Source organism: Trachypithecus francoisi, unplaced genomic scaffold (genome assembly GCF_009764315.1).
Source record: "Trachypithecus francoisi isolate TF-2019V2 unplaced genomic scaffold, Tfra_2.0 Lachesis_group0, whole genome shotgun sequence".
Lineage (NCBI taxonomy): Eukaryota > Metazoa > Chordata > Mammalia > Primates > Cercopithecidae > Trachypithecus > Trachypithecus francoisi.
Genome location: NW_022681453.1, coordinates 12648951 through 12675838, shown reverse-complemented (window position 1 = coordinate 12675838; position 26888 = coordinate 12648951). Strand labels below are relative to the sequence as shown.

The following is a 26888-nucleotide window of genomic DNA, read 5'->3' as shown; positions in this document are numbered from 1 at the left end:
TCCGCCTCCCGGGTTCCCAATTTTTAGTACCTTCTAATGTGGTCATTATGTATAAACCAGGTGAAGGAAATTTTCTGTTATTTTCTTGAAGAATAAAATGAAAAGACTGATTCATGAAATGCTATCTGAGGCTGGCCCTGGGTTAAATTCCAGGGTATTCCTTGCAACAGGACAATGAGAATTTTCACATTCTTAGCTGTTTTTTTGAATGACTGCTAAATCTCTAGAGCTGTGGTGCATCCTCAGGAACTTGGGGATTTTCCTTTTCTACCTCTGTTCACTTTAGATCTAGCCTCAACAAATAAACGTCCTTGGGCTTTTTAAGAGTCCAGCCTGATCAACATGGTGCAACCCAGTCTCTACTGAAAATACAAAAAAAATTAGCCAGGTGTGGTGGTGCATGCCTGTAGTCCCAGCTACTTGGGAGGCTGAGGCAGGAGAACCGCTTGAACTTGGGAGGTGGAGGTTGCAGTGAGCGGAGATCGCTCCACTGCACTCCAGGCTGGGTGACAGAGCAAGACTCTGTCTTTTTTAAAAAAAAAAAAAAGTCCTTTAGGGTCAGGTCTTTGCCTACTCTAAGGTAGAGGAGGCTTTGTGGACAGGAGGTGTGGATTCAGGTGTGTGTGTGCTGTTAGCGTCTGCAGGCTTCGCCTTTGCCACCTGTGAAATGTTTCTGATAAGTGATACTGCACACACATATGTAATATATGTGTATTTACTATTAGCAATAAATCAAATTTAATTTTTAAAAGCATTTGGGAAATGACATACTGTAAATGTACTGGAATAAGGAGAACCTTTCTTAACACATGGACTGAAAGGTTCACCTAAGGTGGTGCCTCTGCATGTTTCAATTCTTTGTGTTTGGTTAGTTATCCTGCTGTAGGATTACGGCTACACAACTCTCTGAGAACAAGGGTTTCTGTGAGGTGCTATCAACCTCTGGCTTTCCTTCAGAAATAGGCACTCCTTTTGAACTATGCTGTATTTTTCTTAATGCCTTTAAGATTTAAGGAGGAATTTTCTGATCTGAAGTACAGAGCCCCAGGAAGTACTTTGAGTGAGATTTTATTCACCAAAGGCTTAACCAGTACCGATTTGGATAGGGTGGTCTTCTAACTTATTAGTCAACCTGGATACTTTTGAGAATGAAAAGAGGCTTAATTATAATTAATGGGGACAGCAGGAGTGAACTGGGTCTGTCTCAGGCAAACTGGGGTATGTGTTCACCCTAAGAATAGGTAGACTCTGGATAATCAGAATAAATTTTTCAAATACTGGGCTGGGCGCGGTAGCTCAAGCCTGTAATCCCAGCACTTTGGGAGGCCGAGGCGGGCGGATCACAAGGTCAGGAGATCGAGACCATCCTGGCTAACACGGTGAAACCCCGTCTCTACTAAAAAATACAAAAAACTAGCTGGGCGAGGTGGCGGGCGCCTGTAGTCCCAGCTACTCGGGAGGCTGAGGCAGGAGAATGGCGTAAACCTGGGAGGTGGAGCTTGCAGTGAGTGAGATCTGGCCACTGCACTCCAGCCTGGGCCACAGAGCGAGACTCCGCCTCAAAAAAAAAAAACAAAAACAAAAACAAAAACAAAAACAAAAACAAAAACAAACGAACAAAAAATTTTCAAATACTGAAAAGTTTTTGCACGCTCAGGTCTTCATAAACATCTTAAAATGAGCCTCAAGATAGGTAAGTTTTACTTTGTCCCTCTTTGTAGTGAATGCTACTATGTGCAAATTTATTGAGCATCTACTGTGAATAAGTACTCTGTCTTAATCTTTCGGAGAATTCTTCCTCTTAAAAGAGCTCACAGCATTTCCAAACAAAAGTTTGAATTAGAGTCCTGGTTTATAGTTCTTGCCCCAGTGCATTCTTTTTCCACTCTGTTTATTCTGTTTTAAAGCTGATTCCTTTATGACGTCTCTGACTGTGTTAGTTCATCCTGTTCTGTCCTTTCTGTAATCCTTGTATTTTTCTTCTAAGTTTGGAAACCAATCCCTTTTTGGTATGTGATAAATAGTTTTTTTCATGTGATACATAAAAGATTTGTAGGCACTGTGAAGTGGGGAGCTCAGGTTATTTTCTGTTTTGTTTTTGTCAACCACAGCATTCAGCTCACTGCTGGGGATATGTTGGTGGGTGGAACTGGGGACACCATTGGTGGGGTTGGGGTAGCAGACCATGAGTGTGTTTCAGTTGTGAAAAGAATGAGGGCTAGTAAACTTAATGGACACGATGTTTAAAAATAAAAAAAAGAGCCACAGCGTCACCTTATCTAGCCTAATGAAATTGTATGGACTCTCTGTTAAGAGTTGATATAGCCAAAATGCGTTATGAACTTGTGTTAACCTCTCATTTCCTTCTTAATCTAGGTCTCCTAATACTTTTTTAAAGCCAGTTTTTATTGTTGTTGTTGTTTTTTGAGACAGGGTCTTGCTCTATCATCCTGGCTGGAGTGAGGTGGCATGATCATGGCTCACTGCAGCCTTAAACTCCTGGATTTAAGCAGTCCTCCCATATTAGCCTCCCAGGTAGCTGAGACTACAGGCACGTACCACTGTGTCCAGCTAATTTTTAAATTTTTCATAGAGATGGGGGTCTCACAATGTTGCCCTGGCCGGTCTCGAAGTGAACTCAAGTGATGCTCCTGCCGCAGTCTACCAATGTGCTGGAATTATAGACCTGAGCCACCGCACCTGGCCCTAAAACTGTTTTTTAATGACATTTTACATAAGTACAGCTCAATGCTGACCGGCTTTATTTCCCAGTGATCACTTTTCTGAGGTTTGTAGGTATTTGGACCTAGACTTTAAAAGGTAAATAACTGTATTTATTTTTGTAAATAACTGTAATCTTTTTTTTTTTTTTTCTCTTCAGAATACTGTTCCTGCCTTAGGTGTACTCAGACTAAATTATACTCAAAGCTGAGACATCTCCAGTAAAGGCAACATTTATCTTTATCTTGATGGCGTCACATGCATTTTTCTGGCCTTCCAGTTTGCATCTCCCCAGACTGATTTCTTTGATGGGGTGGGTGTGTATGGTGTCTTTCATTCTGTGTGTTGCAGGGCAAGCACGGCCTGAGGACCCCTGTGTGTTTAACAGTGGAGTGTCATTGGCATTTATTTTTTTGGAGGAGAAGCATCTTGATCTTCAGGGCCATGTTTATGCATTTAATGCTGAAATAAGAGGGGGTGCAATTTTATAAACTAAATTATACTCTTCCCCATTCTCTTTTGGAAATGCCCATGAATGAGACAGATTAAAGAGATATTTTGCATGAATGAATGATGGAGAGACCAAAAAACCCCAAAAGGCAGAGGTGGAGATACATTCACAGCCACTGTTTTACACTAATACCAAGCTAGTTTCTAATCTAATAGGATATAAGGAATGTGATAAATATTTGCAGGATTAAACTGATAGTCAAGTGTAGCCTACCTGGAATTGTGGAGGGTAGGAGGGATGGTGGCCATGGCTTGCTAGGTAATTCATGGGTAAGTAATGGAGAAACAGCCATTAGTTTTCATACATTACTTCTGTTAGAGAGATTGGTTGCTTATCTTCAGAATAAAGTAAAAATGCTCACATAACTCCTTAAGCTGGTGGTTCTCAAAGTGTGGTTCTTGGGCCTGGATCATCATTACCTGAGAACTTGCTGGAAATGCAAGTTACCCAAGACTCCCAGACACCTCCATTCCTGAAACTCAGCCTCTGGGGAGGGGTCAAGGGGTACATGGTGTTGTTTTGTTTTGTTTTAAAGACAGAGTCTTGCTCTGTCATCCAGGCCGCAGTGCAGTGGTGTGATCTTGGCTCACTGTAACCTCTACCTGCTGGGTTCAAGAGATTCTTGTGCCTCAGCCTCCCGAGTAGCTGGTACTACAGGCATTCGTCACTACGCTTGGCTAATTTTTTTGTATTTTTAGTGGAGATGGGGTTTCACATGTTGGCCAGGCTGGTCTTGAACTCCTGACCTCAAGTAATTCACCTGCCTCAGCCTCCCAATGTGCTAGGATTGCAGGTGTGAGCCACTGCACTCAGCTGAAGGGGTACATGTTTTAACAAACATGTTAAAGTTTGAGAATCATTGTTTTTTTTTTTTTTTTTTTTTTTTTTTTTGAGACGGAGTCTCGCTCTGTCGCCCAGGCTGGGGTGCAGTGGCCGGATCTCAGCTCACTGCAAGCTCCACCTCCCAGCTTTATGCCATTCTCCCGCCTTAGCCTCCCGCGTAACTGGGACTACAGGTGCCCGCCACATTGCCCGGCTATTTTTTTGTATTTTTTTAGTAGAGACGGGGTTTCACCGTGTTAGCCAGGATGGTCTCGATCTCCTGACCTCGTGATCCACCCGTCTCGGCCTCCCAAAGTGCTGGGATTACAGGCTTGAGCCACCGCGCCTGGCGAGAATCATTGTTAAAACAACAATTTTTAATAGCTTTGTGTTATGAATACCTTTCAGAATTTGATGAAAGTTAGATAGCTAGAAAAATGTACAGACACATTTTATGCACGCAGGGAATTCATGGACTCTCCTGATTAAGTCCCCTGTTATAAAGGAAACATTTTGGTTTCAGAATGTATCCCATTAGAAGTATTAGATTTTAAGTCATACTAGTGATAGTTGGAATTTGAGAATTTGATTATTGTTCATCCCCAGTAGCATAAGTAGCCCTGGACTGTGGTTTGCCCCCAACTTTTTGTGGGGAGCATTTGCACACTGAGGTATCTCCAGACATTAATGCTGGGCCCTGTGGTGAATGTAAACATGGTACCTGTAGGGTGGCCCTGACACCTGGTTGGCAACAGTGGGTGCCTGCTTGCTCAGCCGTAGACTTTACATAGTTAAGCCTTTTGGAGGTCCCCGTGCCAGCCACTTTGAAGGGAATTTGGTGAAGCCTATGTTAAAAACTTAGTTTGTAGGCCGGGCACGGTGGCTCAAGCCTGTAATCCCAGCACTTTGGGAGGCCGAGACAGGCGGATCACAAGGTCAGGAGATCGAGACCATTCTGGTTAACACGGTGAAACCCCGTCTCTACTAAAAAATACAAAAAAACTAGCTGGGTGAGGTGGCAGGGCCTGTAATCCCAGCTACTTGGGAGGCTGAGGCAGGAGAATGGCGTGAGCCCGGGAGGCGGAGCTTGCAGTGAGCCGAGATCAGGTTACTGCATTCTAGCCTGGGAGACAGAGCGAGACTCCGTCTCAAAAAAAAAAAAAACCCAAAAAACTTAGTTTGTATATGTATTTTTTAAATTTACTAAGGGATGTGTGGGCAATGTACATACATTAGAAAATTCAGAAAAGTAGAAAGCAGAAAATTAAAATCACTGACAGATTTATTCTTGGGTAACCAGTTATTTTGTTGCAAATGGTAAAATGCACTAGGAAAATAATAGGAATAATAATAATACCTAAGACTTACTAAATTTTTATTGTATGCCAGATACTGTTCTAAATTCCTTATTTATATTAACTCATTAAAACCTGATAGCTTCTATATATAGTAAGTCCTGTTAATGTCTCCTCAGTTAAATGATGGAGGGCAGTGAGGCTTGGTGAGGTTAAGCATTTTGCCTGAAGACATGTAGCTGGTAAGGATGTGAGTTGAGGCAGGGGAAGCCCTAGTTCTCTAGGGCGTCTTAAACATGTACCCTCTGCTGCTCCTTAGGAGGAAGAGAAAACACTGCAATGAATGACTGTTGTGTGGGGTGGCATTGGGAAAGAGACCCATGTAGGAGTACATGGGGTTGACTAGTGAGGATTAGGACATGTCTGCATGGGCAAAGTGGGTGCAGAGGTGAACCAACAGCTGAGGAGTGTGCACGCGCCCTGTGCTTTTAGGATGGCCCACCACCCTTTAGTGATTTGGCTAATCAGCCTCACCTTCAATGATCTTCCATTCCCTTGTCATCAGCATGTGAAACTGCTGAAATAATGCCAACTAAGTGGACCTTCCCAGAGTGCCTTAAACTTATGAACATCTATTTCATTTTAAACTGGATAACATTGCATTATTATAAACATCTGGAACCAGAAGGAAATGTACAAATGTGGTGTTCAGAATTTACTATCATAGTGAGGGCTGACAGAATTATTAGTCACTGAGCCTTTAAATAACATTTGTTTGTAAAGTTGTTTTGTTCTTTGGTTTTGAGTTTAACGCCAACTTGGGTCATATCAACTTTCCAAAATGTCATGAGCTTTGTGTGTTTTATCGTTAATTTAATTTTCCTTGAAATTATTTCCCAGAACATCAAATGGAAGTTTTAAATTTTTTAAAAGTGTTATTTGAAAGAAAGAATCCAAGAACAAATTGATTTAATGTGTTCAGTGAATAAGGACTCATCTCTAAGGGATTAATGTAATACAGAGATTAAGAATGCAGGCTACAGGGTTGGAATTCCTGGATTCGCGTACTATGCCCCACTTATCAGCTCTGTGACTCTTGGTAGAATACCTAACTCATCTGTTAACTGGCAATAATTCTCTTTATCCTATAGGGTTGTGGTAAGAATTCAGTGAGACAATGCAAAGCAGTGTTGAAGCCAGTCAGCGCTAAAGTGTGGCATAACCTTCAGTTAATGTTAGGAATTGTAGAAAGGCAGATAACGCTGGACAGAGTCTGAGATCTCCTACCACCACTCCTTCCCTCTCCCCTACCCACTTAACAGTATATCATGGTAACTTTTCTATTTCAGTTTTTAAAGTTCTACCTTTTTCTTTTGAGTAGTTCACTTCATTTCATTGAAGAAAAGAATCATGACCATTTTCCTGTTACTGGACATTTGGGTTATTTCATTGTTCACTGTTTAAAGATCTCTGTACTTGTAGTTCCTTGTTCCCTCCCACGTTCCCCTAAAATCTTTGAAGGTTGTGTTTTGAGGTTGATCTTCAGTACAGCTACTGTAATTGACTTCATTATTTTGTAAGCACTTGTTTGCTGTGACATCAAAAAGAGTTTGCACTCACTTTGCATAAAATTAAGTAATTATTGGATATGCCGTCTTTTAAATGGAAGAACTGCTCTTTTCACGAGGGCAGTAGGAGTGTATTTTGTCAGTTAGGAAAGAAGAAATCGCTTAAGAGCTTTTATTGAAAACGCCTTATGGCCTGTCTCAGAAATTCAAACCTAAGCTCATTAGTTGGTTTATGATTGTGTAAAGTGCACATCTCTAAGATAGCCATAACCCAGTATGGAGAGTTTTCTCATTTATAGTTGATGAGGTTTCTTTCCCCTGAAATTGTTTGTCCTCAAATTGCAGTTTAATGTATGTATTAAAAACTGCTCAGTCATAATCAGTGCTGGGAGCAGGAGCCTCCTATGACCTTCCTGCCTGTGCCGGCGACCCCAGACAGCTGCAAGAAGGAGCTCTAAAAACACAAATTGAGTCTTGCTACTCCCTTGCTCAGACCCACCCAGCGTGTGTGTATGTGTGTGTGTGTATGTGTGTGGTCTCATCATACTTAGAAAACATTCAGGGTTTGGTCATGGCCTGCATGGCTCTACATGACCAGCTGGCCCTGCCAGTTCTCTGACTGTACCTCCTGTGGCCACTGCCTTGCCCTTCTCTTGTAGCCACACTGGCCTTCTTGCTCTTGTTCCTCTGCGTCAAGGATACCACACCCATCTTCTGCATTTACTCTTCTCCCTCTCTCCCTTTTTCTGTTCTGATCTCTCATCTTCATGATGATTTCTTCCTCTCACCCTATTTTCCAGCACTCCCCATTATGTCTTGCCTCCCGCCTGCTAGATTATTCTTCAGGGCAGAATCACTTGTTATACTGTGTGTCGCCAGCACCTTGAGCAGTATCTGGCACAGTGGACATATTCAGTTAACAATGGTTGAGCGAAGGAAGGAATAAACAAAGGGGAGCCACTCATAGAATATGATGTACAATGCTGTATTTTGAGACTTTGAATAGTCATCATGGAAACAGTAGATCTTTTAGCTTTTCAAGTTAAAGAGGCCAGGAAAGTGAAGCTGTTCACTTTATTCTTCCCAGTTCAGACGTGGAATTTCTGAGAATTTTTTTAAAAGCAGAAGTTTCACAGACTGATTTCTCTTTTTTGAGTATCATTATCTTCTGCTTCTTTACTCTTATATTTGTATCTTACACCATGAGAGCCTTTTCACATCTTTATTCTCATCTCAACTGCCTACCTGACGGCCACTGCCATCATCCCCCTGTCTCTTCTCAAATCACTGATGACAGATTTTCAGTATATTCAGGGTTTCTCCCTAAGAAAATATGCACTATACAGCAGGCTCATTGTAAGAATATTCCTTTTTATACGGAGAAATCTGAGTGGGCTTCAAAATGTTTCTTGGGTGGCTTCTGGCAGTCGTCATAGGGCGTCTAGGGGTTTCAGAGAGATGGATAGTGTCCCCATCTCAGTCTCACCAAAAGTATAATATTTCTGGTTTTGTCTTATGGATTAGTAAGATTGTGTTTGTATAAAAAATTTCTCCCTGCAAATTAAAGTCATAACACCTGTGAAATTGGAAGGCTCTCTTGGTCCTTTTCAGGGAATCATGGAAAGGCTTGGAACGGGCCCTGAGTATTGAAGATGGCAGGGAAAGGGCATCAGTGCTGGGCAAGTCTGACTGCTTCTGGTCCAAAGAGCCATTTAATTGTTGTCTCTACCTTCAAGTTACTCAGTTACAAGAGTTCCTGAGCTACTGGCCTAGATTCGACTTGGCAGTGTGCACAGGTGCCCTTGACTTTGCTGCCATCTTACTTTCCCCTGTTTCAGTTTCCCTTTCTCCTCAGTGCTTTTGTTTGCAGCACAACATTGTTATGGCAACTTTATGCTAATGATGCTCCTGCCTCTGTGCGTTTGAGGAAGACTCATCCGATTTCTGTTAAATAAGTAGATTTCCCTTTATGACCTCAATTTCCAAGGTATTCAGACTCTTCTATTAAAATGAGTACATGAACTTATCAAAGCCAAAATGTTAACAAATTTGTGAAATATTTGAACTCTATCACTGCATGTATCTGGAAATCTCAAACAGAAGAGACGTTTAGGATCACATTTACAGTACCACCCAGATAGAAAGCAGTTTATTGTTGAGTGAATGAACTTAACATTAAACACAGGTTGCCTAGACTCTCAACATTTTTAAAATTATATTTTTACAGAAGCCATTGTATAATAGTGCAATCCTTTTTAAAAATCCCGTTTCAATTTTGACTTCCGCCTTATCATTAGCTATAAGAGATGGGGGTTGCTGTCTCATTTTCCTTGAATATTCTTTCCTATTTTAGTACCTTGAAGATTTTAAGTAAATGAAGGAGTGGATGAGCAAGTGATATGAACTTATCAGTGGAAAGGAACTCCAGCAATGGGAGGAAAGCTTTGGGACTTGGTGGCTTGGCACAGGGAAAAATAAAGCATATATGCAGGAAATAGTTAGCTGCCTGGTAAGAAGAAGGACTAAGGTCAGAACAAAAAAGTGCTGTAGATGTCCTACGAAGGAAAATCTTCCTTCTTCTGGGAAGGAATTGGTATGCTGTCATGCCCAGCATACTGTAGGATTCTGTAACTTGTATAAACCCCCACCTTCACAGGAAGTCAATCCAGTCTCTCCTTGAGTGTTTTCAGTATGGTTTATAATGGATTTTATGGGATGTTTGGATTTACTTTATACATATTGTTGACAAATTATATCTATACTGTAAGTACAAAAGAATTTTTCCTAATTTAAAATTGTCTGGTCAGCTCATTCTAGAGTGCATTTCTTGCACGTTAGAATTTCTTACATTCTTGAAGTGAAGTTTATTTTGACTGTTACAGGAACCATTAACTAAACACTTCATGGAAGATGTGACTTATGACAGTATTCCTTACTGGGAGGTTTTTGCTTTCTTTCTTCTTTTTCACCTTTGGCTGTGAAAAGGATTGTACGTTGTCATTTAGAATGGCATAACATTAATGAACTGCTATTAAGGAAATAGTAGTTGTTGAAATACTTCATGAGAACAGGAATTTAAGTGTATAACATAGTCAGATTTAAGTAGTTAATCACAAATCCCCCTTTCTCTTTAAAAAGACACAATATCAAGGTTATATGATACTTTCTCTTTTTCACCCTAAATTCTAACCCACTATTGATTATCTCTGAAATGTTAGCTTGTGAATCTGGATAATTGTTAAAAACAGAAAAGTGCAAGCTACAAATGAGAGCCTAGGTCCTTGCTTAGATGTAAATAGTTTTCCTATAAATTTAAAAATTTTTTTTTTTTTTTTTTTGAGACGGAGTCTCACTGTGTTGCCCAGGCTAGAGTACAGTGTTGCAATCTCGGCTCACTGCAACCTCCGCCTCCTGTGTTCAAGCTATTCTCCTGCCTCAGCCCGCCGAGTAGCTGGGATTATAGGCGTGTGCCACCACACCTAGCTAATTTTTTTTTTTGTTTTTTTTTGTATTTTTAGTAGAGATGGGGTTTCACCATGTTGGTCAGGCTGGTCTCAAACTCCTGACCCCATGATCTGCCCACCTCAGCCTCCCAAAGTGCTGGGATTACAGTTGTTAGCCACCGGGCCTGGCCTCAAACACTTTGAAAGCCACCCAAATCCTATCAAATAATGCCAGTGTTTCAGGCTGTAGAAAATGTCTCTTGAGAGTAATATCTTGTAACATGTATTACTTATATATGTAAGTCAGTTTTCAACAGAGCTGCTGTGAATTACTGTTTTATGGCCTAATTCATTAAAAAGAATTGCCTAATTGTGGTGTAGAAACTTAGGCACTAAGGCAGAGTAATAAGAAAGGGAACCTTGCTAAACATGGAGTGTGTTTTGGCTGAATACTATTAAGGAAACAGCTGTCAAAATACAGTGTTTGAGAATAGCTTTTTAAAATTTCTTTGTATGTAGAGTATTTTATCAATTGCTGAGTACTTATGAAATGCTCTATTATCCTAATTTATGAGTTTCTCCAAATGCCAGTAAAATGGACAAGGGTAATTTTTGCTCTTTTCAGTCTTATGCGTTCTTAGTAAAGTCTCAAGGAAATAGCTGGAAATGCTCTATTTTAATATGCGTTGGGTGGTAGTCTCTAAACAGTAGGAATAATTCTTTTTATGTTTTGAGTTGTCATGTTTTCAATACAAAGCATTAGTAAAACATTTTTTAAAGCCACCTAAATCCTATAAAATAATGCCAGTGTTTTAGGCTATAGAAAATGTCTCTTGAGAGTAATATCTTGTAACATGTATTACTTATATATATATAAAAGTCAGTTTTCAACAGAGCTGCTGTGAATTACTGTTTTATGGCCTAATTCATTAAAAAGAATTCAGTCTATGCTAATGACATGGTATATACAAAGAAGAAGATAATATAGTGAGCATACTGCTCTCCATTTTCTGTGCTGAGTTAAACTGCTATTTGTACAGAAATGAAACTGGATTATCCCTGCCCTAGTCAAGACATGTCCTAGGGCAGGACCAATAACATCAGTTCTAAATGGAAGCTTCCAGGTTTCTCCATTTTGTCTAATTTGTGAGTTCGTTCCTATTAGTGGTTTTTAAAATCTAGAATGTTACTGAGGCTGAGCATAGACCCTTTAGTAAGCTTTGAAAACACATTTCTTCTAACCTATAGGGCATTTATAAATGAGTCTGCAGTGTATACAAAGCACTTGTCCTCTGCAGAGAAGTATTAATAGATGAAATGGAGGAATCAAGGAAGCAATTTAAGATGTATCATAGACCTAAAGGTAAAACTAAGACCACAAAGCTTCTAGAGGAAAACATTATATAAAATGCCTACCCAACCGTCGGTTGGTTTTTTAGTGTGCAAAATTTCTTAGCCACAAAACAAAAAAAAATTACGTTTTCTGAGCATCTTCCTGACAAGAAAAAAGAATTGTGGTCTGGTTCTTGAACTTTCCTAGCAGTGTGACCCCCAAAATCAAGACTACTTCCTGCTCTGAGACCAGAGGAAGATCAGACAAGATCCCTCTTGTCTGAACAAAAACTGTATGGATTCAATACCACTGAACTCTGTGGGGAAAAAGAAAAACCTCCTTTCGCTCTGCTGGAAGTTGGATGGCGCTAAGCCCCTGTGTAGTAGTGCACAGAATTTTAGCACTTTTCTTCCTTTCTGTGTGTATTAGGCTCAGAACACTGTGTCTTTGTGTGAATATGGATAGTTAGCATTTGCCAACATGCATCTGTCTACTTTCTCTTGTTTTAAAAAAAACAAAAACAGGCCGGGCGCGGTGGCTCAAGCCTGTAATCCCAGCACTTTGGGAGGCCGAGACGGGCGGATCACGAGGTCAGGAGATCGAGACCATCCTGGCTAACACGGTGAAACCCCGTCTCTACTAAAAAATACAAAAAACTAGCTGGGCGAGGTGGCGGGCGCCTGTAGTCCCAGCTACTCGGGAGGCTGAGGCAGGAGAATGGCGTGAACCCGGGAGGCGGAGCTTGCAGTGAGCTGAGATCCGCCACTGCACTCCAGCCTGGGCCACAGAGCGAGACTCCGTCTCAAAAAAAAAGACAAAAACAAAAACAAAAACAAAAATGGGGTTATGTAAGGTCAGCAGAGGGTGAGTTTGAGATGTCTGGGTGGGTTAAGCGTGTATTTTGACAACATGGCTTCTCCTTTGGAATATTTAATTGTGATGTTTATTGGACATCCTTGCAGTTTAACATGACATGTTTAAAATAAGTTTTCTCCTAATGATGACTCTTGCCCTGCCACTTGATGGAACAATCTGCAGAACCTGCAGGATATTATTTAGAATTCACATTCTCTATTGTACTTTTGTTCCTGTCCATTTTAAAATTTTATTTTTATTTTACTGGAAAGGAAAGATGACACTTAGTTTTAAATGTTAAAAGTGTATAAGTCGCTTTGTTAGAATAAAACTAAATGTGTACACATACCCTAAAACCAAAAAAAACCCCCAAATTTAAAACTTTCATTTTTTTTTTTGTAGACACTGTTAAGAAAATGAAGGCAAGCCATAGATCGGGGAGTAAATATTCACAAAAATATCTCTGTTAAAGGCTCAGACTATTTAAATAATTTTCATTACTCTGTAATGAAAAAACAAACTCAGTTTCTTAAAAAAATGCCGAAAAGATGCAAACAAATACCTTACAAAGGAAGCTGTTTGGTCAAGGAGCACATGAAAAGATTCTCAGCCTCATTTGTCAACAGGGAAACGCAAATTAAAATAACAATAAGGTAGTACTTTCACCTATTAGAATGGAAAAAAAAAACTTGACAATGTCAAGAATTGACGAGGAAATAGAATAATTGAGACTTTGATATATTTTTGGTTGGAGTGTAAAATAGTAAATCTACTTTGAATAATAGGTCACTTCTTATCAAGTTAAACATGTTGCTTGCTTGTGACCTAGTAATTTCACTCCTAGGTGTTTACCCAGGAGAAATGAAAGTGTACGTCGGTAGAAGGACTTACATTAGAATATTCATAGCAACTTTTTTCACAATAGCCAAAAGTTGGGAACAACCCAAATGCTCATCAACAGATTAAAATAGGTGAACAAGGGCCGGGCGCGGTGGCTCAAGCCTGTAATCCCAGAGGGAGGCCGAGACGGGCAGATCACGAGATCAGGAGATCAAGACCATCCTGGCTAATACGGTGAAACCCCGTCTCTACTAAAAAATACAAAAAACTAGCCGGGCGAGGTGGCGGGCGCCTGTAGTCCCAGCTACTCGGGAGGCTGAGGCAGGAGAATGGCGTAAACCCGGGAGGCGGAGCTTGCAGTGAGCTGAGATCCCGCCACTGCACTCCAGCCTGGGCGACAGAGCGAGACTCCGTCTCAAAAAAAAAAAAAAAAAAAAAAAAATGGGTGAACAAATTGTGGTATACTCATAGAATAGAATAACATGCGGTGATCCAGAGGGTGATACGTGCCAACAATATAGCTGAATCTCAAAACATGGCTGAACAAAACAAGTTAAATCTCAAAACATGTTGAACCAAACAACTCAGACACAAACGACTGTGTACCTTGTGATCCCATTTCCGTGTGGTTCTAATACTGGTAAAACTAAGCTCTAATGAGAGAAATGAGGAACGTAGATGGCTGTGCCTAGAAAAGAGAATGATTAAATTTTTGTGATGGAAATACTATTTATCTTAATTGGGGTGGTAATTATATGGTGTCAAACCTTGTTGAATTGTACATTTAAAATCTAATTTTCATTTATTGTATGTGGTTTATACCCCAATATAAATTAGTGAGGGGAAAAAGTCAAAGGCATAAAACTTGCTCTTGAAGCAATATGGATGTTGAGCATACACAGAGCAGATTGTAATGTGTGTGTAAATGATATAGGATGCTTGAGAGAGGGCAGAAATGGCAGGGAGTGTGTACCGCATGAGCTTGCAGGAAAAGGCAGGATAAACAGAAAAGGCTTTCTGGACAATAGATGGTTTGTGCTGTGTTTTGAAGATGCAAAGAGGTAAATGTTTTTAGGACTTGGGGAGAAGATTTCTCAAATAAGGTTTGAGAAGGTTTCTCAAGAGGTCAAGATAAAAATTAAACAGGACGTGTTTTTGCGCCAATAAACATAAATTGAAGTAGTTTTCCTACTCAGTGTATCATTCCAATAGTATCAGTCTATCATTTCCCATATGTAAGTATCATGTCCCTCTTTCAAGACTCATCTTCATTCTGCTTCTTCTGTTCTCCACGTGCACCAGCACACAGTGATTTTTCCTCCCCTCAAATTCCCATTTTTTAACTTATAAATTAAAAGCACCATTTAATTTTTCCTAGATTATATCCTGTTTTTCAGTGTATATCTTCTTACAAAGTGCATACTCAGGAGAGGTAGTTTGTCCTCTGCCCCAAGTAAAATGTTGAGTATACAACCAAATTCTGGTTAAGATTCGGTGGGTAGAGGTTGACAGATGTGCAGGAGGTGGGGACATCTGTGGATATGGATTGAAGTGTGGAGTTGTAGATTTTCTTCTTTGTACGAGAGTTAATGGCTATAATGTTTTGGCTCTCAACTATGTACCAGGCATGATAACTCTTACAGTCATTCTTCTAGGTAGATATTTTTGTTCTGTTTTCTACAGATGAGTCAACTAAGCAGGGAGAGGTTAAGGAACACAGTGGAATTTTGAATACAAGTTGAGTATTCCTAATCCCAAAATCTGAAGTCCATAATGCTTCAATATCCGAAACTTTTTGAGGGCTGACATGACTCTCAAAAGAAACGTTCTTTGGAGCATTTCAGATTGGGGATGCTCAACGGCTAAGTATAATGCAAATATTCCAAAATCAGAAAAAGTCTGAAATCTGAAACACTCCTGGTCCAAAGCCGTTTGATCAAGGAATATTCAACCTGTATATCTCTTTGACTTCCTTTGTTCTTATAGTCATCGGAGCACCACACTATGTTACTGGGAAAGAAGATGATGATGGCAACGACAGCAATAAACATTGATTGTGTTCTTTTTCTTTTTTTTGAGAAGGAGTCTTACTCTGTCACTCAGGCTGTAGTGCAGTGGTGCGATCTCAGCTCACTGCAACCTCTGCCTCCCGGGTTCAAGCAATTCTCTTGCCTCAGCCTCCTGAGTAGCTGGGATTACAGGCACACACCACCATGCCCGGCTAATTTTTGTATTTTTTTTTTTTTTTTTAGTAGAGACGGGGTTTCACCATGTTGGCCAAGCTGGTCTCGAACTTCTGACCTTGTGATCCGCCCACCTCGGCCTCCCAAAGTGCCGGGATTACAGGCATGAGCCACCACACCTGGCCTGATTGTGTTTTTATGCCAGTTACTGTTCTGGGCAATTTATGTATGTAACTCATTTAATCTCCATAACTTAGAAAAATGATGTATAGAGTTGTTAAGTGACTTTATTAAGGTTGTATCAGAATAAGTGGTAGAGTCAAGATTTGAAGCCAGTAAGTCTGATTCTAGAATGTACACTTTTCATTATTATGCTATACTACTTGGCATTGTATACATAGGGACTGGTTGTCTTCCTAAGAACAAGGCATATACTGTTTCTTAATTGGGGTAGGAGTGGATTAAAATAAAAATTGGTGATGCAGACTGTTGTTTTCAAACCATATTTAGTTATTTAAGACCTTCATTTTTTTCCATTCATATAACATTTATTGAAAATTTCACTGTGTTATGAGGCTAAGACAGAGTCTGTTCTTTTGAGGGACTTTAAAGTCTAGGAGTGGGTCTGGATTTTTTAAATCATGTGGCTTCTAAAGCATTTTAAAATTCTCACACTACTTGAACTAAACAGAGAAACTGGATTTGACTGGCACTGTGCTGAAGTCGTGGCTCCTGAAGGAAAATTGGTGCAGGTATCTAATGAACCAACCCATACTCAGAAAAAAGGCCTTGCTGCCCCAAAGCCAAAAGATTAAGCAATGAATGTGCACTTTGTATTTAAAATTAAAATAATGTATTTAAGGTTTCTAAAAATAATTCCTACTTAACCTGTATTTTTCCTTAACCAATTTGCCTCAGTAGTACCAGTTATAAGGACAGCTGCTGTGTATCAAACTCAGTGATAACAGGGACAACTGGTCTGACATCTTAGGTTTTCTTTTTATCTCAGACCATATCCTCCCTCTTCCTTTTTTCACTTCTATAAAGGTAGTGCTTATAGGCATATTTATAGTGGAGAAAGAGGCAGTGAAATCCTTGTGCAAAAACATAGGTAGGCAGTTTTGGGGGCCAGGAGAGAAAGAACATTCAACACTAAAGGCCACCTCCTAGGACATTTAACTGAACTAAGTATCGTTTTTCATATTCTGTTTTTGTCATCTGTATATGCAGGGCTATCAGCTCCCAGCTGGATTAAGGTTAGGGATTTGAATCTAGTCAGTAAATGACTTCTGATGAGATTAGAATCGTCTCCAAATCCCCATTAAGGAAATAAAAATGTAATCTTATAAGTTATAATATGCCCAAAGATTGTTGTCATAACTGAATGACTATCAATTGCTAGGAGTGATGATGTTAAGGTTTGTTGATGTGTCTGTTAGAATGTAAGCCACAAGAGGCCCAGAACCTTTTCATCACACCATCCCTACTATCCTAGAATGTTGGCTGCCTCATGGTAAGGAATCAGTGTTGAATGAATAAATGACTGAAATATCCCTAGAGTGAGAAGGGGATTTCATTCATCATCTGTAGCAGGATGGAAATGTTCTTAGATGAAGCCGTGTATGAGCTCTCCTACCAACTTTTGACCTTAGGGCTGGACTCACTGAGAAGATTGCATCAGCAACAGGTGAGTTCTTTCCAGCCAGGTATCTCTCCCACTATAGAAGGTGCCGCATTTCCCATCTGCTTGGTATAAATGGCTCTTAGAGTCTAGAGGCTTTGAGTGATGTGATAAAAATAAGTGTGTATGATCCTGGAAAGCTTCGAGGATCAGATTTTTTTTTTTCCAAGTGATCACACCACAAGTGTATGGATTGCTCTGGGCCAAACCTCAGAAGTCAAATAATTGATTTTTCCTCTTTTCTTTGATACCTTAACCTCAACAGCAGATGTCATATAATTGGGTAGAAGCCACCACAACTCTCTGGCTGTTCTCTGAATGATGAGGGGTCAGAACATGATATGTAAGGCCTTTGATGTTTTTCGAAAACAACAGATGGGAAGTTTCAGTGAAGAATAAAGAGCTACCAATTTAATTTATACCGAGTAAAGACAAAAATTTCAAAGGAATTTAATCAGATCTAAAAACATATGACCAGTATTTCACTTTGACTTTAAAAGAACAGGTGGATTGAGAAGCTTTGCTGTGGTAAACTTGGTTTCTCAGTGAATTAATGTAACCGAATGATTACTATAAAAATAGCATTCATTAATTATGCTTTTTAAGGGTGCTAGGGAGGAAAAGAAAACTCCCTGTAAAGAAGAACCAGAAAATTCAGGAAAGAGGGTTTTGGAGACCTGATTCCTCACACTACTTAGGAAGCTGGGAATTTAAAATAGATTTTACATAGTTTGGTTGTAGGTATTTTTTCTTATCAAGATAGGATATTTGTGCTGAAGTTGATTTATCTAGCTGTGCTGCTCAGACTTTTAGGAGGCAATGCATCTTTTAGTATTGTGGGGTGATGGTGGGGAGGCTATGGGTGTAGCAGCAGAATATAGCAGCAGACTTGAAGCTAATTTGAAGTCCCAAGCAGTAGACAGCATCTGACCAATGAAATGCCTTCTTAGCATCCAGTATGAACTGGCAGGGTGATCATACTGATGACCATAATTAATTTATTATACGGTCAAGGACACTTTGAGATAGAAAGGAGGCACTGTTTTCAATTATGCCCAGACAATAGGTAAAAACTGGAGCTATCCCAGGACATAGGGTCACCCAAAACTGAATGTGCAACAAAATTACCTGGAGGGCTTGTTAAAGCAGATTGCTGGACTCCACTCCCATTGTTTCTGATTCTGTAGGTTTGGGATCAATAATTTGCATGTCTAACAAGCTTACTGGTGATGTTGATTCAGCTGGTCTAGGCCCTACACTTTGAGATCCACTGCTCTACTCAAACAAACTTGGCAGTCTTGTAGTGATATAATTTTCAGTTAAATGAAACTCTCCTTATCGTTCATCATCCTCCACTAGACAGCCTTTTGCGGGTGAGGATGCTCGTGACGATGGCAGAATATGCTTGTGTTGGCGTCAGCCTACTTCCTGGACTGGCCTGTTTTTGGTATTCTAGAGACTGCTCACACTGGGAGGCTGAAACAGCTCACCTGTGACCTACCTAACTTTTAAGGAAATCCTGGAGCCAAATGGAATAAACCTGATGACTTCTGAGTTCTCAGAGCCTTAGGCTTAGGGAAGCCTCAACATCTAAATTCACTCTAGAAGCATTTTATAGAGTGAACGTTCCTCTAGGGAACAGTATTCTTCTGTTCAGCATTTTAGAAGCATCATAGGTGTAGTAGGAAAAATCTGTTAATCTTCTTTTTTTTTTTTCTTTTGGTCATAAATAATATAATGCTTAATCATGGGGATAATATAGTGTTTTTATTTTTAAGCATTTATTCATTATTTTGCTCACTAACTAGCTTGGATTGAATGAGGAACTTGTAGACAGTTTTGTTGGTAAGGCAAATGCAACTGTGGAATTCCTCTGTAGATAAATGGGTCCCAAAGTGTATCTCAGGTCAGCAGCATTCAGCCTCACCTGGGAATTTGCTAGAAATGCAAATTCTTAAACCCCAGCCTAGTCACACTGAATCAGAAGCTCTGGGAAGCCCACGGAACCGTGTTTTAACAAGCCTTCCAGGTGATTCTGATGTGGGTTAAAGTTTGAAAAGCAATTTTGTAGCTAGTTTTATGTTATATTTTTCCCTGTTTTGATCTACAAAGGTATTGAAATATCTGAATTATGTTTCTAAGTAGTCTGATATCTAATTACATACACATTTACCTTGATAAAATTAGTTTTTATAATGAAAATAATGATGTCAGACCTTATTTACTGAATACTTTTTATACATACAGTCATGCACTGCATAATGGTATCTTCGTCAGTGACAGACTGCATATGCGCCTGTAGTCCCATAAGATTATAATGAGTTGTATAAAGGCATGTGCTCTATCATCTAGATTTATGTGATTATAATCTATGATGTGTGTACAACAATGAAATCACCTAAGGATGTATTTCTCAGAATGTGTCTCCGTTGTTAAACAACACATAACTGCATCACTGTGTTGAAGACTTTACAAATATTATCTGATTTAATCCTTACAGTGCTGTTTTACAGATAAGCAAGTGGGGAGGAGGGGCACTCCTGACATTGAGAGGCTTTTTTCCCTACTCCTTTCCCCTTTTCCTGTCCACTTGTATTCTGTTTAAACATGTTAGCAATAATTAATAATCATTTGTTTTTAGCTATAACTTTTTCTCGAAGTAAATGTACATAGTACTAGATAAAACATTTTTACAGCCGGGGAATTTTAAATAGTATCCTAAAAATACATGTACATGGTTGAAGAGGATGGAAGATTGAAGGACATGGTGATGGTGAGTGGGTGGCTTGGGTGGAAGGGCAGGGAGTGGATATACCTATGGTGAGGCTGGGCTGATTGGAATCCTGTGGACTGCAGGAGCCACCCATGGTGAATGGAGTGAAGGCATCCTCCCTGTGCTCAGAGGATTCAAGGCTCCTGGGTAGATAAGCTGGGTGACCTTGCTCAGGATAGTCACACCCTCTGTACCTGCTTCAGCTGTGAAGTAGGCAAATTGTACTTCTTTCTCTGCACTGTACCCACTTCCCCTGAGTCTTCATGCTTTGAGTACCTTGGAATCTCCCCACTTTTTTTTTTTTTTTTTTTTTTTTGAGATAGGGTCTCACTCTTTCGCCCAGACTGGAGTGCAGTGGCCCAATCTCAGCTCACTGCGACCTCCACCTCCCAGGCTCAAGTGATTCTCCTGCCTCAGCCTCCTCAGTAGCTGGGATTACAGTCATGCACCACTACCGCCTGGCTAACTTTTGTATTTTTAGTGGAGATAGGGATTTCACCATGTTGGCCAGGCTGGTCTCGAACTCCTGACCTCAAATGATCCACTCACCTTGGCCTCACAAAGTGCTGGGATTACAGGTGTGAGCCACCATGCCTGGCCCCCCCCCCCTTTTTTTTTTGCCAGACATGGCAATATATAGTTCATTCATGTATACCAGTGTGTTAATTGTGTGTGCACAATTGTATGCCTGTTTGTATATATAGTATTCATAAATTTTATCAAAATATAAAATTCATTGCATGTTAACAAATCATAAAATATGCCATTTTGGTATTTTCTGAGTACATTGTTTTCTTTTTAACTTAATGGCTAGAGTTTTTTTTCTAGTGCTAAAAATAAAACTGATTATCAAGTTTGTATGTTTTAGAAAGATGAATATGCAAACTATTTTTTACTAGCATGATCTTTGATTCATTTTTTCCATAGGATTGATTGTCCTTGGTTAAAAAGAATATATATAGACAAGATGGATTGCATGGGCTTGGTTGAATAAGCTGACGTTGTGGGTCTCTGGTAATTCTCCTGAGTGTAATTTAATTTATAATATTTAAAGAATTGTAAGTAATTTGGTTGATGAGTCATAGACTATAAATAAGTAGCGTATGAACTCAAATATTTGCTATGCATAGGACATATTTTTGTGATTTACAATTTAAAGGCATTTTGTTTTATTAGGTGTTAATGGGGTTAACTTACCCTAATAATGACAAAGATAAAAGCTTTTGCCTATATAAGTGTATGTACAAGTAAATGCAACTGTATATCTGTACATATATGCAATTGCAAACAAAAACATACTGACCTAAGTATTATGCTAATCGATTTTGTAGTTTTGAGAAACAATTTTAATATACATTTACAAGCTTTTGAAATGTTTGTCCTGGATGGCTACCTTTTAAACATTTTCTTTGATGTCTCTTCATCACAGATATATTTTGACAGCCACTATTGGAAATCCTAAATAATCATAAATGATATTTCAGTATTGGATCCCCATATTAGCATGGGAAAATATATTAATATGCCAATTACAGTTGTCAAACAAAAAGTAACGCACTGAGAAAAATGTGAGTGGCGGTGGTTCAGTGTTCCTCAGCTTTGTTGCTGTCCAGCTCAGAAATCTTTTCTGTTCCCATGCACCATTCACATACACACAAGTCATTTCATGGAAAAGCTGTTTCCTTACCTGCGTCTAGGCCTTCATCTGTGAGAGTCACGCTTCACTCATTTTGAAATACCTCTCAGTGCAGACTCCAAGGTGACACTGTTACAGAGTTCTTGCTCATCTTCAACTGCGGATGAAAATCAGGAACTTGACAGAAACCACAAGAGAGTGGGTCCCTCTGCTGCTGTGGTCAGATAGAATTTATTGAAGACTGGGACGTGGAAACAAAGAGGAAGGAAGAGACGTTTTAATCTCTGTGGGTGTCAGGCTGACTTCTGAGCTAGTTCCTTTCCTCCAGTAATGCAAAAACAGTCCTGCTTTTTTATTTCCCCTCCTACTTTTCCCCACATCCTTACATCATCTGATGCACAGCCAGTCAACAACCTGTTTTCTAACCTTTGCCATTGTCAAATTCAACATGTGGTATGAGGTGGAGAACTGATGTGTAAGATATGGTTCTTTCTGAAGTACCCTCAGAGAAAATTGTCAGCAGCTTCACAGTATAACTCACAGAGATGGGTAGTTGGAGCTACCTGTAAATGCGGAATTAACAGAATAAAGAAGTATTTTGACACCAGTGTCAACATCTTCTAGATAAGAGGAGTTGCATTGTCATTTTTCCCATGTGAATTTTCCTGTATTTAAACATTACTGATAAATAGATCACAAGTAGGACTTCAGATAAACTCCTCGTGTGTTAACATTTTGGTGTTTGTGCTGTCTGTGCTACTATTTTGAAAGTCTTCATATTTTTAGTTCCTTTCAGGCTCTGTAATATAATCGATGATGTCTTGCAGTGCTCCACTGTCTTTCTCATTGACTATTAGTGCCATTAGATTTGGAAGTTCTCAGAAGATGGCTATAGAGTCCTCTTCAGAGTATGAAACTCAGAACCAGAAAGAAAGAAAATAAGAGGCTGAAAAGCTTACCTTATAAGGCTCCTGCATTTGAAGTGTATTTACTTAGGCTGTTCCATTGCTAAATTATGAGTAACAGCTAGTAAAGTTCAACTTGCCTTAAAAACATAACTATACATTTACAGTTACAATAATTATAACTGGCTTATGACATGCCAGTTACTATTCTAGTTTCTTTATACGTACTTGGTATGTAGAAGGCAGTGTTCTGGACATTGGAGATGGTGTAGTGACTAACACATACCCAAAGAGTTATTTCCCTCATGAAGAATGTTTTCTTATATTCTGCCTCACAGACTTACTAGTCACTATTTATCCTTGGCAAATACATGTGAGACACAGAGCTTGTTTCGAGAAGTTCACCACGTCTCCCTGCCAGAGGGACTCTTCTTCAGACCTCCCGAGGGCCCCAATAGTCCTCACTGATGCTTTGATTGAAGGGCTAAGAATACTGATGTGCATAGAGAGGCTTGTTAGCTTCAGCTGCAGTGAGATCTGGTGGGTAAATAAGCTTAAGGACAATTGGACGTGACGAGGAGCCGCTAGAGCCTGGTTATTACCAGGGCGCATTGCAGAGTCCTCCAGTTGTAAACATTTTTCTGATTAAATGGATGGTTTGGCATGAAGAGTATCTCTAAGCTGAGACTCTCAAGACTTCCCTGATTTATTGCAGGAGATGCTGTTTACTCTGACAGTCTCAAAAACACCCATTATTGTTCCAGGTCCCTTTTGTGCTTCTTGACTTCCCCATGGGGTGTTCCACATACATGTTATTGAATATGACTGGGGAGAACATTATAATATTTTTGACTGGAGCTGCTTTCTTTCCTCTTAATGCCAGGAGTTGCAAAGTCCAAGGCCAAAAGGATAGCCCTACAGGTGGTCCCCTCGTGGCAGGTGGTACAAATGGGTTGGACTCTATGTAAGACACTTGGGAGTAGAGGGATTATGGAGAAGTGGAGAGCTAAAGGGCCCACCGAGGGGGTCAGCTGTGTCTGGAAGCTTGCCAGAGTCATGGGCCGCATCTTGGGATGAGCCAGTGTCTTCAGAACATGAAACGGTGATTTGCATGTGCTGTTCTAAAAAATTTGTTTTAACTTGATTACTCACAATGACCCCACGAGTAAACTAGGTCTGTCTACTTCCTCTTCCCCATCTTTTTCTCAAGGAAACTGAGGCATGGAGATGTTACATCAGGTCGCTGGAGCTGGGATTTAAACCCTGGCAGAGCCTGGAGCCTGTGCACTGCTACTGCCCTTATATGTCTCCTCTGATTTCATTTGTTGGTGTCTAAATCGAATACCTTACAAACCAGTGTAGACCTAATACCCTGTGGGTTAAAACAAAACCTGACTGTGCACTGTATTTGGCTTGTGAGCAGTCAGCTTGTGACCTCTGTTCAGTGGTGTTATTGGCACGTAACAGGACAAGGATGATGAGGGGTGGGAAGGGGGCAGACAGCCAGGCACTTGAAAGGAAAGCTCATCGGCAAAGATTGGATCAAGTCTCAAATGCACATACTCATATACTTGATTGAAGTGTACTGTCTCCCTACTAGATCCTTTCACAGCCAAAACACCTGGCAACCCTTGGAGAAGTAACTATTCCTTTTTTTACAGGTAAAAAATAGAGCCTCAGAAAATTTAACTCCGAGTTGTCTAAGCTAGAAAGTGGCGAGACTGAACTTTGAAGTAGTCTTTAGGTTGTTCTGGACATTTTGTGGCTCTGCTTAAATCACAGTTTAGCTTGTACACATTTTCCTTTATTAGAATTGGAAGTATTAATGTTTGAAAAAGTATTTTAGCCTGACAAACAGTATTTATTCTGTCTTCATATGTTTTTGAAATTAGACATTTTAGGCTGGGCGGGGTGGCTCACACCTGTAATTTCAGCACTTTGGGAGGACAAGGCGGGCAGGTTACAAGGTCAGGAGCTCCAGACCAGCCTGACCAACATGTTGAAATCCTATCTCTACTAAAAATACAAAAATGAAATAAAATAAAATAAAAAAATTAGCTGGGTGTGGTGGAGTGCGCCTGTGATCCCAGCTGCTCAGGAGGCTGAGGCAGGAGAATCACTTGAACCCAGGAGGTGGAGGTTGCAATGAGCTGAGATCACGCCACTGTACTTCAGCCTGAGCAACAGAGTGAGACTCCATCTCAAAAAAAAAAACAAAAAACAAAAAACAAAAAAACAAATTTTATTATGACTTTTGGCAACACAGATAATGACTCTTTTCAACACTAGACACCAGGCATAATACAGCATAGCCAATAACAACATTATAATTAAAATAAAAGAGAGCTTGGTCCTTGCATGCAAGAATCTTTTAAAAAACAGAATCTAAAATAGTCAATATTTTCCTTTTATCTGTGGTGTTTTGATTTATACTAAATAGTTCTGAATTCCCATTTCCTTTTGTGGAATCCTTAGATTAAAATATTGTGGATTTCCTCCTGACTAATCTTTTTCTCAGAGCCCTCAACATACCCCTGATATGACAACCACCCCTAGCCCACCCCACGTGCCCACACATTGTCTGATACCATTTCCAGGCAGGACCCTGCCTTATTAGTAATAGGACTGGTTATATATAAACATCCCTTGTGTATTCATGCTGCAAATAGAGTGGGTTTAACACACGTAATCCCCAAATATGTCTGTAACTGTTTCCAGTCAGTTTCTATCCAGCCCGCCATCAACAGATCATAAATAGCTGGCTGACATGTTGATTCCGTAAATGTCCTATTTTGTTCCTTACCCCAGAATTCAACTATGCATAATTGTCACCATATGTCTTTTGAAATCATTTTTCTTTAAAGTAAGTACGGAGACAACTTCACTGTTACTTCCCTTCCCCTGCCTGTCTCTGGTTGCTTTATTGAGCATAGTGAATAAGACACCAGCGCACCCGGCCTCATCCCCACTTGCTCCCTTGGAGACTTGTTCGTGTGAGCCCTGTATAGACCTTATTCTTTTTTGTAGCTTTGTAATAGTCCATAATTTGTTTAATTAGTACCTATTGATGGATTTTCAGATAAATATGAACATTTTCAATGAATTTATTTCAACCATAGCAGATATTTACTGGGTTATATAATTTAGTTTTTTTTTTTGCTGGCAAGTGATTTATAATTGTGTGTGTGTTTTGTATGTGTTGGGGGGCATGGCTGCCGAAAGGATCCTGCTAGATGTTGAGAAAAGGATATTGAGATAAGAATACAGAGGATTTTGGTGGGGGAGTGGGGAGGGATTGCATTGGGAGTTATACCTGATGTAAATGACGAGTTGATGGGTGCTGACGAGTTGATGGGTGCAGCACACCAACATGGCACAAGTATACATATGTAACAAACCTGCACGTTATGTACACGTACCCTAGAACTTAAAGTATAATAATAATAAAAAAAAGCATACCAACATATGCATAATGGAGTTTAAAAAGGGAAGAACAGAAAGAAAAAGACAACAGTATTTCAAGAATTAATGGCCTCAATCTCCCTAAATTTAATAAACAATCTTTATACATTCATGAAGCTCAATGAAATCTAAGGAGGATAAACTTGAAGATATTTACAAAAAGACAGAAAGTCATGTTGTCCAAAGACAAAGACATAATCATAAAATCAGCAAGAGAAAAGTGACTTGTCATATAAAAGCGATCCTCAGTAAGATTTATAACTGACCATTCATCAGAAACTACAGAGGCTAAAAGGAACTAGGAAAATATACTCAAAGGAACATTGGGAAATAATTGGGAAATATACTGAAAGAAAACGAATGTCAACTGACAGTTCTATATGCAGCAAAACTATCCTTAAGAAATGGAAAAATTAAGATTCCCCAATAAATGAAAGCTTAGAGAGTTTGTTCCCATTAGAACTGTGCCACAAGAAATATAAAGGGAGTCATTTAGGCTAAAAGGAAAGGACATTGAACAGCAAATAAAATCCACACAAAGAAAGAGCACTGTTAAAGATGATCACATATGTAAACATAAAAGTCAGTACAAATATAAAAAAAAATAAATACAGAGGATTTTGGTAAAGGCCTAGTGTAAACATTTTATGAAAGTATAGTGTACAAGGATGTTTAAAGGAAGCATATTTGGAAATTGTCCTCTATAGGATCTCTGAAGGAACTGACATCCAAAATGCTTCTTGCTGGATGGCTCTTTTACTTGTAGAATGGGGGTGAAAGTCAACTTAGTACTGTATTTAAAGAACGATGTGAGCCGAGGTTTAATGTTAGGAAAACCAGCAAAGGTAGAGCAGTGCGTA

At 39.6% G+C, this 26888-nt stretch overlaps 2 protein-coding genes across 4 annotated transcripts in view; one reads left to right on the top strand and one right to left on the bottom strand.

Annotated features, from left to right (window-relative positions):
- Window positions 1-22284, bottom strand: part of P2RY14 (purinergic receptor P2Y14) — a 61358-nt gene extending 39074 nt beyond the window's left edge. For all 3 annotated transcript variants that reach the window (XM_033204385.1, XM_033204402.1, XM_033204374.1), the window contains exon 1: window positions 21713-22284. The gene's annotated coding sequence lies outside the window, so the exon portion shown is untranslated. The remainder of the gene's footprint in view (window positions 1-21712) is intronic.
- MED12L (mediator complex subunit 12L) overlaps window positions 1-26888 on the top strand; it is a 357853-nt gene that overhangs the window by 174985 nt on the left and 155980 nt on the right. The gene's annotated exons all lie outside the window — the stretch shown is intronic.